Below are 14,516 nucleotides of genomic sequence, written 5' to 3' on the forward strand. Positions count from 1 at the left end.
CTATTCTGTATCGTTCTGTCAATTCCAACACATTCTAATGATCATAACATTGTGGGACTTAAAAATTGGGAAGGAAATAGATTTTTTTTTTTTCAATTAATAAACTGAGCTGCACTATTTTATATACCGGGTACTGAGAAACAGAAAAGTTTTTTTGTAAAATTTATTTCTGAATGAATTTAGTGTTAATGTGATGAATTATTGTTTAGCTTTTAGCATATAGTCTGGGTGGCCAGTGTTTTAGTCATTTATGTTTGTTATTATGGTTGCCTAAAGATCAAATAAAATCTTAATTTTTAGCATTTGGTTTAATTTGGCTCCTAACTTGTTTTTAGAATGCTGGTATGCTGGTGATTGGTTTCTGTTCTCAGATTTGTGGGAAGACCACAAAGGTGGTATGCCACCAAGGCACTACACCATAACAGTTACACATACTGTGGGAAGTTTGGATAGTTCTTTAGTATGTTATATTTAGTAGGTTATAGAATGTCTTAGTAACTTTGCAGTTAGTCTTCATTTTTTTTATTCTACTTTTTTAAATTATTTTCTTCTTCTGCCTCTTTAGACATTTCAAATGGGGGTCACTGACCCAGACAGCCAAAAAAGTGAGGCTACAATTTTATTTTTTATAACCTATCTTTCTATCCAGGCTTTTTCCCATTCATCTTTCAGTTTCTCATTCACACCACTTCCTGGTTGCTAGGGTAAATTAGACCTTAGCAACAAAGCTGCTAAAATTCCAAATTGTAAAGCAGCTAAATAAAAATCGAAATCATTTAAAACGAATTGCAAATTTTCTCAGAATATCACGGTCTACATCAAACCAAAAGTTAAGTTTCTAAAACTTAATTGCCTTTTGGCAGAGAGCCCAGAATATGTGGCAGGTGCACTTCAATACGTTTGTAAAAATTTAAGATAAGCAAAGAAACAATTGTAACAATTTAAGATAAGCAAGTCTCTTGGGGAAACTGTAACTTGCAGCTTAAAGGGCAATTCACCTTCATTAGCAAAACTGTGATAACACATAACCACAGAAATGTGTTTCAAACTTTCATAACCTGCCAAATTTTGCACAAGCTTTCATGTAGACCATGGGTCAGGGAGATTTTTACAACTATAGAAAAAACAGACCATGCATTCTGGGACTGTGTATAATTATGCCAGTGGGCTAAAACTTTTCTAAATATTAGGCAAATTCTCTGTTATAACCCCATGTCTTAGGCCATTGCTGATATTTATATAAATTCAGTGTGCCCCTATAATGTTTCACTATAAACACACACTGGACAGTGTTACTACTGCATACAACTGGTTATGTATTATGGATTATATAGTGGTAGTTTTATTGGAGGTGACACCATCATCCTCATTCTAATGGCATCAGACTTAACAAGATAATTGCTGGCTGTTGTGGGTTATTGGACTGAGGCAAATCTCTATATTACATCAGCCAATTAAATGGTGTCCTGCATAAACCCCCGACCCCTGCCGACATAATGAAAAACACAAAATAAAAAGAGGTGCAAAAGAGGAACAAGATAATTGTATCTTATATGATAATTATATGAGGCCTGGTGACATCAGAAGATAAAAAGCTTAATCTAAATCAAATTTAATACACCCTAAGGCTTTGTACAGATGAATTGGGGCACCATTCACCTCCCCCTCTGTCTCTTCAAAGAATAGCAGGTTAATAAAAAAGCCTAAATATTTCCTTGTGTACACACACAAACATTTCTCGTAAAACTGGCCATAGCAGGTTCAGACTTAAATTCCTTGTATTTGGCCAGTTATTTATAGAATTTACACTGATTGTTACCGGTGTTTGCGATTTTAACCATTACATACAGAGGGCCGATGTAATGTGGAAACAATGACAAAATGAGAACAGTGTTAAGGTGCTGGGGGTGGGCAGGCAAATTTAGGCCCCATTGCTGGCATTCTAAAAAGGCAAAAAACACTGCAATGCCAAGTGTCACATGCAATTGTTGGTCATGTATTTGGTGTCCAGGTAACAGGTGCCAAAAGCCGGCATATGACTTGATACTAGATATTGTCTAAGTAACTAGTTAGATCCATTTGGAAAATTTGTCTATCCATAAAATTACACTTTGAGGCTTTCACACAGTGTTCACATGTCTTTGTAAAAGTATTGTCCTTCTGACCCAGTCATATTTACAAGGGATAATGTGCTCCTACTGTAAATTATAAGGATATTGGAAGTAGGGATGTTCCAAATCCACTATTTTGGATTCAGCCGAAACCCCCGAATCCTTCGCGAAAGATTCAGTCGAATACCAATTTGAATCCTAATTTGCATATGAAAATTTTTTACTTCCTTGTTTTGTGACAAAAAGTCACGCGATTTCCCAATTTGTGATTCGGTTCGGCCAGGCAGAAGGATTCGGCCAAATCCTGCTGAAAAAGGCCGAATCCTGGATCCCTAATTAGAAGTCACGGGGGGTTCTGTGACCATATAAAGGCACAAGGCTGCAGGCTGAGTTATACAGGGAACTCTGAAAATCACTCATGTATTATAAGCGATATTGGATAAGTGATTAGCAGTCAATCAAAAAACATGCAAAGTAGCTCACTTAAAACATTATTTGTGCACAATCTCAACAGAAAATACTTTCAAAGTGTATAAATCCGTATCAAAACATGATATTATAACATACCACAAGGCAGTATCTTCCTCCTGTCTGCCTACCTCATGCCAGCCACTCCCTCCCATCTTTGGATACAAGTGAGTCACAAAGATGGTCAGTTTAGGTGCCTTATTGGTACATTCAAATATGAACTTTTGGATTTGAAGAAACAAAAACAAGTTGGGCTAAAGCAGGCCACCAAGGTGACTTTTCTGTAGTGAATAAGGGTAAGACTACACGGACGTTTTCGGCACGATCCAACGTGCTGCGACAATACGCATGCGAAAAATCGCATGCAACGGAAATAAGGTAAGAGATAGAAATGTCGGACGAAGTTGCAGCGTGGATCCAACGCATGGAGTGTGAGCGTCTGCATCCGACAGTCGTGTCGCGTCGGCTCAACCCTGCAACTTCTTCTGACAATTCACTTACCTAATTTCCATTGCATTCGATTTGTCGAATCACGTCGGATTCCGACGAAAACATCTGTGTAGTCCTTCTCCTAGACGCATGGGAAGTGATTATGTACAGGTGCTACCTACCACAGATGAGACTTGTCCTGAATGAAAAGTTCTAACAGCCTACAGTCGAGAGGTCGTCAAATTCACATATTTTCTTGTCATAGCTGTTACTGTTTGTGGCTTCTGATAAGCTATCGGGCCCTGAAATGTAGCTAAACTAGCAAATGTAAGCACACTTTGGGGAAAACACTACACTATGTCGACGGTTAGCATTCTTCCAGTTCTCTGATCCTTACTGTAACCTATACAAAGGTTATGGGACATTTCCCAGTAGATGTTTTCTTGTGATATGATGTCACAAAGTGACTATGTATATAATCCTAGAATAGCAAGGCTGATGGTTCTGATTTACTAACATAGACACTAAATTGGACCAGTTAAATTAATGGGCAGTGTACCCCCTTGTTCAACATGAGTTCAATGAATAGGGCTTGTGATGTGAACACTTTTTGCCTATTATTCAAATGATGAACAATCTATGGTTTTGTTATCTCTTGAAATAAACAGGGAAACTGAAGGTCCCCCATGTTTGGTCCTTGAATAGAAAACCGTTTGCTTGCTTTGGGGTATTTCACTGGGGAACATTTGTTTTTTAAATTTAGCTCTTTAAGACAGACATGCTCTCTCCATACTACAATACCATAGTCCTAAAGGCTGACAATATCTCACACATCAGAGAAGAGGCATTGGCCAGATGCATGATGGTCTGTACAAATTAATCATTGAGGTGAAAACGTATGATAGGCGGTAGGACAGAAATTAACCAACTGCTCCAACCATGTCTTTGAGGGTTATGTAATAAAAGGCACAAGTTTGCCCATGAACAGTAACCCATAACAACCAATCAGTAGGTAGGATTTACTGGTCACCTGTTTATTGGTTGCTATGGGTTACTGCTCCTGGGCAAACTTAGTGCATTTTATTACATATGGGGTATGTGTCCAGAGCCAATGTTAGGCTTATGGCAGACCGGTTGTTTTTTCCCCTCGTGCATAAACCCAATCTGCTGCCCTTATATTTGTTATAATTTTTTAATAATATGCCTCCTTCCAGCTTTCAAATGGGGGACACTGGCCCAATCTAAAAACAAATGCTCTGCAAGGCTACACATTTTTTGCTATTGCTACATTTATTACTCATCTTTCTAGCAAGGGCCTTCTCATATTTATATTTGTCTCTTATTCAAATCAATGCATGGTTGCTAGGGTAATTTGGACCCTAGCAGCCAGACTGCTGAAATTGAAAATCTGCGGAATAAAAAGCTAAATAATTGAAAAACCACAAATAATAAACAAAGAAAACTAATTACAAATTTTCTAAGAATCTTTTAATCATTCTAAATATTAATTTAAAGGCAGACAGCCTCTTTAACCTTCGGAGTGCTTGATAAGTTGCATACTGCCAACTATAAAGGAGTGGAGAATATTTATTTCAGATAAGTGATAGAGCCAGGATAGAACCAGGGGTAGGCAACAGATGCATTGTGGTTTTTGGGCAGAAAATCCGAAAAATTTGTATGATTTAGATTTTTTCGGACGATTTTCATGTTTTTTTCTACTTTTTTCCCAAACTGGAATTTTTTGGGAAATTTTATTGATAAATAAGGGGAAATTACCCGTGCGGTTTTGGTCGGAGAAAATAATGAGATAAATTAGGATTTTGATAAAAAATAATCCTACAATAAATATGTTTAACTACAACATATGACATATTTGTCCAGCCCTTTAACATGAGTAACTTCCTACATATTCATAAACAACAATTCCCAGAACAACAGCAAAACAACTCAACGTGACAAACCTGCTACTTTTACATGACAAATATAATATGAACTACCTGCCTGCTATTTATATATACACTTGACCTTTCTGAACAACAAGGAGTTTTGAAATAGCCAGACAAGCTGTCCTTTTAGCACCTTGGCACCCTAACAAAAAATCCTCTGATTTCAAGCAAAGGGGAAATTCTAATATTTCATAAAGCAAACCTTGCTTTATTTTTTTAAATGCTTAACAGGTAGGTTAGAATTGAATAAGCAGAGGGTTAGACCCAAAGGTGTAAGTTCAATGTATTATAAATGAAGGTTTTTACTTGAGACTTTGTCTAGGCACAAAATGTGTAAGGCCTTTCTTCCATTTCATATCATTTCTAAATAAAGTGTTCTTAAATTTATCTACAATAAATGTTCCAGTGTGTCTGTCTGCTCTTCTGAAATTTTGGTTGATTTCCAAGATCTTGAGCAACACTTACATGCTTGCACGGGAAAACATGAGTGATATCACCCCCCTCCCTTCCTTTCCCAGCAGCCTATCAACAGAACAATGGTCAGCTAACCAGATAGCAGCTCTCTGACACCTCTGCTGAAGAATTAGTTTGCATTGCAAAAAGAGCTTTTTCCTGCTTGGGTGCTATTCTCATGTGTACCATTAGGTGGGTTGATGGAGCACGACCTAGGTCGTGGTAAATACAATGGGAAATGCTGGCTCCTTCTTTAAAGGGGAAGGAAACCTAGGTGCCCACCCTCCCTCCTCCCCCCTGGCCTACCCGTCCCGCTGGGCAAATGCCCCTAACTTGTTACTTACAAGGGAGTTCACAGACGACATCTTCCACGCGATCTCTTCCTGCTTTGAATGGCGTTCTGGCGCATGCGCAGTAGGAGCATTTCGCCGGTACAGATCTACTGCGCATGCGCCAAAAGTCATGAAGTACTTTTGGCGCATGCGCAGTAGATAGTACCGGCGAAATGCTCCTACTGCGCATGCGCCGTTCAAAGAAGGAAGAAGATCGCGTGGAAGAAGAAGAAGATCGCGTGGAAGAAGATGTCGCCTGTGAACTCCCTGGACTGGACCTGCGAAGAAGGGTAAGTAACAAGTTAGGGGCATTTGCCCAGCGGGACGGGTAGGCCAGGGGGGAGGAGGGAGGGTGGGCAACACACGGGAGGGGGGGGAGGGTTTTTGCGCCACCTAGGTTTCCTTCTCCTTTAAGCTTGCCACAGACGCAAAGATCTCCCGACCTGCCATTAACCATTCAGATCAAAGTCTTACCATTCCGACCAAATAAAGTAGTTAAAGAACAGATCAGCCGATGTTCTGCCCCTGACAGCAATTGTACGATAGACAAAGTCTCCCACTGAAAATCGTAAGATTGGCAATACATGCAGAGCTATTATCGGCAACCGACAGAAATTTTCTAACCTGTCGACCAAATGACCAATCTCCGCCAGACGGAAAATGTCGAGACTCTCCACACACGTTCCGAAAATCGTACGAATCCTCGATTCGTGCGATGAGATCTTTGCGTCTATGGCCAGCTTTAAGCTCAAAATCAGACATAATAGCTGCCTCCACACCAATATTACAGCTAAAAAAAATACATTTGTTGGTTCAAGAATAACATTTTAAATGGTAGAGTGAATTATTTGCAATATAAACAGTGTCATTTGGAAATAAAGTAAACCATAAAAATAATGACAGAATACTTTTAACTATACATGCAAAAATAATAATTATCTAAGAGCAGAGCCAGGCCTAGTAGTATTGGCACCCAAGGCAATAATATTTGGCTCAACTCTCTTCCCCCAGTCTCACTCCCTGCTGGATAAAAGCAAATTCAAGACCCCAGCTTGAACAGTTGATGCTCACTAAAGGTGGCCATACACAGGCAGATTAAAGCTGCCGATATGAGTCCTTTAGACCAATTCGGCAGCTTATGTGTGGGGGCTCCCGACGGGTCCTCACGATCTATATCAGGCCAAAAATTGGCCAGATATTGATCGGTCAAGTTTGATTTTTCATACGATCCAGGACCGAATCGGCTAGTTGACCCGTGGGCGCCCATTCCTAGTATTGTAATCGGACTCATCTGATATTGACCAGCCGTTAGTGGGCATATCGGGTTAAGATCCACTCGTTTGGCGACCTTGCCATACGAGCGGATCTTATAGTGTATGGCCACCTTAACAGATTCCATCCCACTACCAACTTCCATGCGTGCAGGCAGCATAACTCAAATTCAAAACTCTAATTCGATTCGCGTTTTCAGGTCGATCCTATATACCAGAGTTTAGGGAATTATATTTCTTTAATAAGTTTCAATTGGCCGAATTTCGAGTTTATGGAAGTTTTTAAAAAACTCACATGAATTCAAAATTCGACCTTTGATAGATGTGCCTCCTAGCTCTAGCCCTGCTTAAGTCAGGTCATTCAATGCCGCAATGAATTATCTTCAGCTATTTCTCAACATTCCCTCCCCATATACTCCCACCCGACAGATCAGATTTTCCACAATGGACATAGAAACAGGTTGATTGTGCAGGTGACAAATGGCAGGGAGAGGTGCTTCATCATCCTTAATAAGCAGCTTTCACACAGGGCTCTTTTGTGCTGCCAGTAGATGCATGACTGCATGAGACATCTTTAGACTTTCTCATTTGAGAACATGAATGGGCAGAGCTGTGAATCATGTGTTATCTAATAGCTAGTTAACTTGGGATGTCTGTTAAAGGAAACTATGACTTAAGTACTTAGAGAGAGGATTTCCTAACACTTATAAATATTTAGTTATCTTGCATTGACAGGGAACTGAACCCATGACATGTACATGTGGCTGTTAGCAGATGAGTAGCTATTATTTTCATTTACATACAATAGGAAGCTAGAAGCAGCTTCTGCTGCACTGATGAAACAGCTAATACAGTATCAGAGATCTATGTTAAAGGGGTGGTTTTCTTTTACGGTAACTTTTAGTATGCTATAGATTAGCGAGTTCTAAAAAAACGTTTCAATTGGTCTTCATTATTTATTTATTTTTTGTTGAATTATTTGCCTTTTTCTGCTGCGACTATCCAGCTTTCAAATGGGGGTCCCTGACCCCACCTAAAAAGCAAATGCTCTGTAAGGCTACAAATTGATTGTTATTGCTACTTTCTTATATTACTCACTTTTCTCGTTAGGCCTTCTCCTATTCATATTCCAGCCTCTTATTCATATCAATGCATGGTTACTATGGTAATTAGGACCCTAACAACCAGATCAGACACTGCAGACAGGAGAGCTGCTGAATAAAAATCTAAATAACTCAAAAACCATAAAAAAAACCAAAAACATATGTAAATTGTCTACATCATACTAAAAGTTAACTCAAAGGTGACCTCTTTAATCTATGTAAACCTGCATCCCCTTATATATTTGGGAATGTTTGTCCCATAGCAATTGGCTCCTGTGATAAGAATTGCAGCCAATAGCAATCTTGAAATCTGGCCGCAAATGGCCCTTGTGATATAATCCAAAGGCTGAGTGGCCCAGTAGCTTTGATCAGTGAGAAAGACTGTTATAGGGGTTGTGTACCATTAAATTAACTTTTAGTATGATGTAGAGAGTGATATTCTGAGTCAATTTGCAATTGGTTATTTTTTATTATTATTTTTATTCAGCAACTCTCCAGTTTGCAATTTCAGCAATCTCTTGTTGCTAGGGTCCAATTCCCCCTAGCAACCATGCATTGATTTAAGTAAGAGACTGGAATATGAATAGGAGAGGCCTGAATAGAAAGATGAGTACTAAAAGCTAGCAATAGGAATAAATGTGTTGCCTTCCACAGCATTTGTTTTTAGATGGGGTCAGTGACCCCCATTTAAAAGTTGGAATGAGTAAGATGAATAAGGCAAATCATTTAAAAACTATAAAAAAATAAATCATGAAGGCCAGTTGAAAAGTTGCTTAGAATTGATGATTCTATAACATACTTAATATAAAGGCAAATCACCCCTTTAAAGCAACTGGATTCCATGCTGACACCCACTACTGCTCATTGCAGGAAGCTATTCGCTATACTTGACATTTCCTGCATGTAAATAATAATAATAATAATAATAATAATAATACAGTGATTTATGGCAGCACTGGCAGGTAGATTCAGCAAACACATGTTTCTGTATTCCCATGTGTGTTTCTAGTTTGGCTTTGACTTTGCCTTTTTTGCTACCTACTCTACCCTTGGTTATCTCACTAACCCTTGCATCTTCCTGACCTGTGGTTATGTCTTGTGTTTTCAGTTCGTAGTTCCTATCATTAAGAAGAAATCTGTAGTTCCCGCTGGACTCAAGCCAAAGGGGAACATAGAAAGGAAACTTACAAAATAAAGGAGAAGCAGACCTTTAAACAAATCTCCATTACCCTAATTCTTCTTTCTGAGCATTGGAATGCTGCACAAAATAAACTCAACCTTAAATAAGCACAACCTTTTCATTTTTTTTTTCTCTCACATTTAGGGTTGCCACCTTTTCTGGAAAAAAATACCGGCCTTCCTATATATTTATATTTTTTCCCTATTGATATTGGGATCAACCATCATTTTTACCGGCCAGGCCGGTAAAATACCGGCCGGGTGGCAACCTTACTCACATTATAGTCAAGGAATGTTCTAAAATATTTAGCTGTGAAGAATTCCTTTCCCTGAAGCTTTTGTACAAATAGGCGTGGCATAAGGCTGTGGATAGAATAATCTTAAAGAACACATTATCCAGGCTTGTGGCACATTTGGGGACACCATCAGAAATCATGGGGCACCATACTACATTAGCAGGGCCCACCTCCAAGGGGCAGTGGTGGATTAATGAGATGTGAGGCCACAGGCTACATCCACAGGCCCCCTTCTAGGCTACTTTGTGCAGATTCAGTCTCGCTTGCACCTGAGCTCTCTACATCAGGCTGGGTAATCAGACTGGCCTCTGTCTAGACTATAACCTAGGGGAGCCTGTACATTAATCTGCCCCTGCCCAGGGGGGCCCAATTGCACAAACTGCAACTCCAACTGCCTTATCTGCAACCTGACCATTACCTGATGCCCCCACAAACCATGCAATGAAGGCTGATAGTTCATTGCCTTGGAATAGTACTTTATTAAAAGTTTTATTAAAATGTTAAAATTAGGGATACATCGAATCCACTATTTTGGATTCGGCCGAAACCCGAATCCTTGTGAAAGATTCGGCGGAATACCGAACCGAATCCTAATTTGCATATGCAAATTAGGGATGGTAAGGGGAAAACATTTACTTCCTTGTTTTGTGACAAATTTGTGAAAATTTCCCTCCCCACCCCTAATTTGCATATGCAAATTCGGATTCGGCCTGGCAGAAGGATTTGGCAGAATCCGAATCCTGCTGAAAAAGGCCGAATCCTGGCGAAATCCCGAACCGAATCCTGGATTCGGTGCATCCCTAATTAAAATGAACTATACCTGTGAAATAAAATTAAAATTTACATCTGAAGATGTACTAAATTCTAATGACATTAGACAGTGGCTTCTATAGGCACATGCCAAGGCCAAAAGCTAGAGATAGAGCAAACTTTACCTAGACATTAAGCTCAGATGACGTAACATGTCACTCCAAATAAAAAGATCATTATCATGCCTGCCAATAACAAAACATTTTTTGTACCTGATTGACACTTTTACGTGACATGCCACAGGTTTTTCAAATGCCAGCATTAAAGGTGAAATTGTGACAACAAGGTAAATCGTGCAGGTATGCATCTGACTTATCCTTACAAGCAGCACCCAGGAAGTAACTCAACAGGAGTGGTTCAAAATGCGACACTCAGTATCTTGCAGTTCCTAGCATTAGGGGGCAGTTTAAGTTCCTGCTCCAGCATCTGATAGATGAAATAAATGTGGCTATGTGACCCTAATAATGAAGCCACAAATAACTAATGACATCTGCCTAATGATACCTAACAGGGCACAAATTGGGCACAGCGTTACAAATACAAGCACACAGCAGGGTGTCTGTAGCCAGAGTATATCTTATATCCCTGAATTGCAGTAATTAGCAATAATTGTTTTGTTTTTTTTAGCGCTTAGAAGTTTCCAATAGCTTGTGAAGGCTGACCTGCCCAATGGGATGAAACCCATACTGAGCATAGTGATTGTGCCTTTTCAGATCTGCATATAGCCTCCCTTCAAAAAATCACTACTGAAGAAAGAAGCACTATGCTTTAGATTTCTATAAAGCAGAAAAAAATGCAAACCCATAACAAAAGATGTTGATGGTCCTTACTGTTAAGGGCTCATCCTTATTACATCCTGAAATTGGGGTGCTATCCTCCTATTATTTAGTAACTAGTGGCTCCTCACACATAAGGTTGGCAGTTCTGTCAGGAAAACTACTAAACATAGAACAGGAGCTCCCTCTGGCAGCTACATGAGCAAAGTGCCGCCCTGATGGATAACAATCAAGGTAGCTTTATGTGATTCAAAAGGCCAAAATGCAGTGTAGGATCACAAAAATGCTGCTTGGGGGACATAGATGTTCTCAAAAGCTGAAAGCTATGTGTAGCATTCATATCAAAATTGTGGTCCTGGGAGTCTTACAGAGCTTAACGCATGTGAGACATTTTGTGATTTTGCATGTAAGTTGCATGTAATTTTGCCTGGACACAGCATCTTTAATGTAGGGCTGGTGTGTCAGGGTTAAAACCTAGGGGTATATTTATCAAAGATTGAAGTTAAAGGTCACCACAGTCCTCTAGAGTCAAATTCCGCCACTCTCCATACATTCTATGGGATGTATAAAAGAGTATTTATCAATGGGTGAAAGTGAAAGTTCATCCTTCGATAAATAAGCCTTTCGAAATCACATAGAAATGGATGGAGAGTGTCGGAATTTCACTCTAGACGACTGTGGCGATAAATATACCCTAGTCTGTGGTTAATGTTTAAGACCAGGGGGGAAATTTACTAAAGGGCGCAGTGACTAACGCTGGCAAAAATTCGCCAGCGTAACGTCATTTCAGAACTTCACAGATTTATTAACTGGCGCTGGCGTAACTTTGCTAGCAAAGGAGATAGACTCTAGCGGTACTTCGCACCATAACGGAAGGCGAAGTTGCGCTCTGGCGAACGAACATAACTACGTTACTTCATTAAGATTGAGATTTGACTGAACGTTGCCTCTTGCGCCAGACTTGCCTTCGCCAGCTCAGACCAGGCAAAGTGCAATAGAGTAGATAGGACCAGGTCAAAAAAAGAGTTGAAAAAGTCCCAGAAAATGCTGGCGTCTTTTACTTTTTACAGGTTGATAGGCTGCAAAAGATCGTAATTTTTTTGGGGGTACCCGGCTTCCCCCCTACATTTCCGAACATATGGCACATTAACTATACACTGGGCACATGTGTAGGGCAATATAACAACTCTAGTTTATTTTATTAAGGTTCCCTGGGCTTGTGTAGTGTAATGTATTGGCTACAACATATTCGTCCATTGAACTTTAACTTCCCACCATATGCAAATTAGGCAATGCTAGCACAACTTCGCCAGCATTCGGCGCCCTGGACGCAACTTCGGATATTAGTGAATTAGCGTTGTCCTGGCGATTTTATGCCTGGCGAAGTGTTGCAATGTCAGCGAAGCCGTCGCAATTTCCGAGGTAAGTAAATTTGCCCCTAAGCATTGGCCCATAACTAGTGCACTAGGTAAGTAAGTATGCATAGGGCCAATCTCTTCTTGTATAGGTATGTCTGTGAGAGATCTCCATAGTCCGCAGAGTGAAATACTGCCTCTTTCTGTTTATTTCTATGGGATTTTTAAAGGCGTATTCATCAAATGTTAAACTTTCACTATCACCCTTTGATAAATACGCCTTTAAAAATCCCATAGAAATTAACGGAGAGAGGCGGTATTTCACTCTGTGCACTGTGGAGATCTCTAACTTCACTCTTTGATAAAGGCATAGTGCATTAGTGAAAAATGTGCCCCTAATTGTGCAGCTCACGGATCTGTGCACAGTAGTGAAGAGGAACTCAGTGGCATCATCTTCTGCATCTTCTTCTGGAATGGAATACGGACACAGAGATATTTGGCTCGTGCACAGTTGGGAGCCAGTCTAGGGGTTCGCATCAACTGCACATGTTCTGGAAACTCTGTAAATGGCTGAAGGAAAGGAAGAGGATTTGAAGAAAACCAAAGATGCAGAAAATGGTGCCCTTGAGCTCCACTGCACAGATATGTGAGTTGCACATTTTTCAATAATGCAGTATGCGGGGAGAAAGCAGGGAGGGGCATTATGGAGGGTAGTGGAAGGGGGTTTAGTTCTCCTATAAGCAGGCACTGATACACTAGATAAAAGCCAAGCAGTGAGGGGATTGGCTAGGAACAGGATAGGCAGCAGAAGTATGTGCCTGGCACCCCCTGCCACTGTCACCTAGGCACGTGCTTCTTCTGCCTACACCCGGACCTGGACAGTGCAGCCCAATATATTTCTTGGGAAGTCAAAGGGTTTGTTCACCATCAAATTGAAAAAGTTGAGCCTGATGAACATTTGTCTTTTTTATCTAACTTACTATGTCACTTTTAGTATGATGTAGTATGATGTAGAGCAGTGATCCCCAACCAGTAGCTTGTGAGCAACATGTTTCTCTCCAATCCCTTGGATGTTTCTCCCATATGCCTCAAAGCAGGTGCTTATATTTGAATTCCAGGCTTGGAAACAAGTTTTGGTTGCATAAAAACCAGGTCCACTGCCAAACAGAGTCTCAATGTAGTTTGACAATCCACATAGGGGCTACTTAATGGCCAATCACAGCACTTATTTGGCAGCCCAAGAACATTATTCATGCTAGTGTTGCTCCCTAACTCCTTTTACTTCTGAATGTTGCTCACTGGTTCAAAAGATTGGGGATCCCTCCCTGATGTAGAGCGTGATATTCTGAGACAATTATAATTTTTTATTATGTGTAGTTTTTGAGTTATTTAGCTTTTTTTTTGAGCAGCTCTCCAATCTCAGTGCTAGGGTCCAAATTCCTCTAGCAACCATGCACTGATCTGAATAAGCACCGGGGCTGCTGTCGCAGGGGTCCCCCCCCCGGACACTATTAGCAGCGACCTGTCCCGCCGAGCCGCTGCACATGCTTACTGTGTATTAGCCACATACTGTCCTGCCAAACCGCGGCACACGCAAACTATGTATTAGCCACGAGCGGTGGCAAGAACAGTATACAGGAAGCAGGGACTGGCCCGGTGGGGCTCACAAGAGCCAAGGCCCACCGGGTTTTTTTCCCTGTGTCCCACCGGCCCAGTCCGACCCCGCCTGAATAGAAAGATGAGTAATACAACGTAGTAGTGATCCCACATTTGAAAACTGTAAAGAGTCTAAAGAAAAAAATGCAGATTATTAAAAAAATAAATAAATAAGACCACTTTAAAAAGTTACTCTGAATTGGCCAGCCTAAGTGAACCAACACTTTAATTCTGCATAATTGATTTTAAACCAATTCTTAATTGTTTGGGTGGTGAAGCTGAGCCCCTGAGAGACATCAGAGTCAACTTTTATTCATCATATAATTAGAAT

General features: G+C 40.3%; 1 protein-coding gene across 1 annotated transcript in view; it reads right to left on the reverse strand.

Annotated features, from left to right (window-relative positions):
* The window catches only part of arhgap40.S (Rho GTPase activating protein 40 S homeolog), a 33,832-nt gene that overhangs the window by 19,069 nt on the left and 247 nt on the right, over window positions 1–14,516 (reverse strand). The window lies entirely within an intron of this gene.

This window comes from Xenopus laevis, chromosome 9_10S, assembly GCF_017654675.1.
Source record: "Xenopus laevis strain J_2021 chromosome 9_10S, Xenopus_laevis_v10.1, whole genome shotgun sequence".
In the NCBI taxonomy this organism is placed as follows: Eukaryota; Metazoa; Chordata; class Amphibia; order Anura; family Pipidae; genus Xenopus; species Xenopus laevis.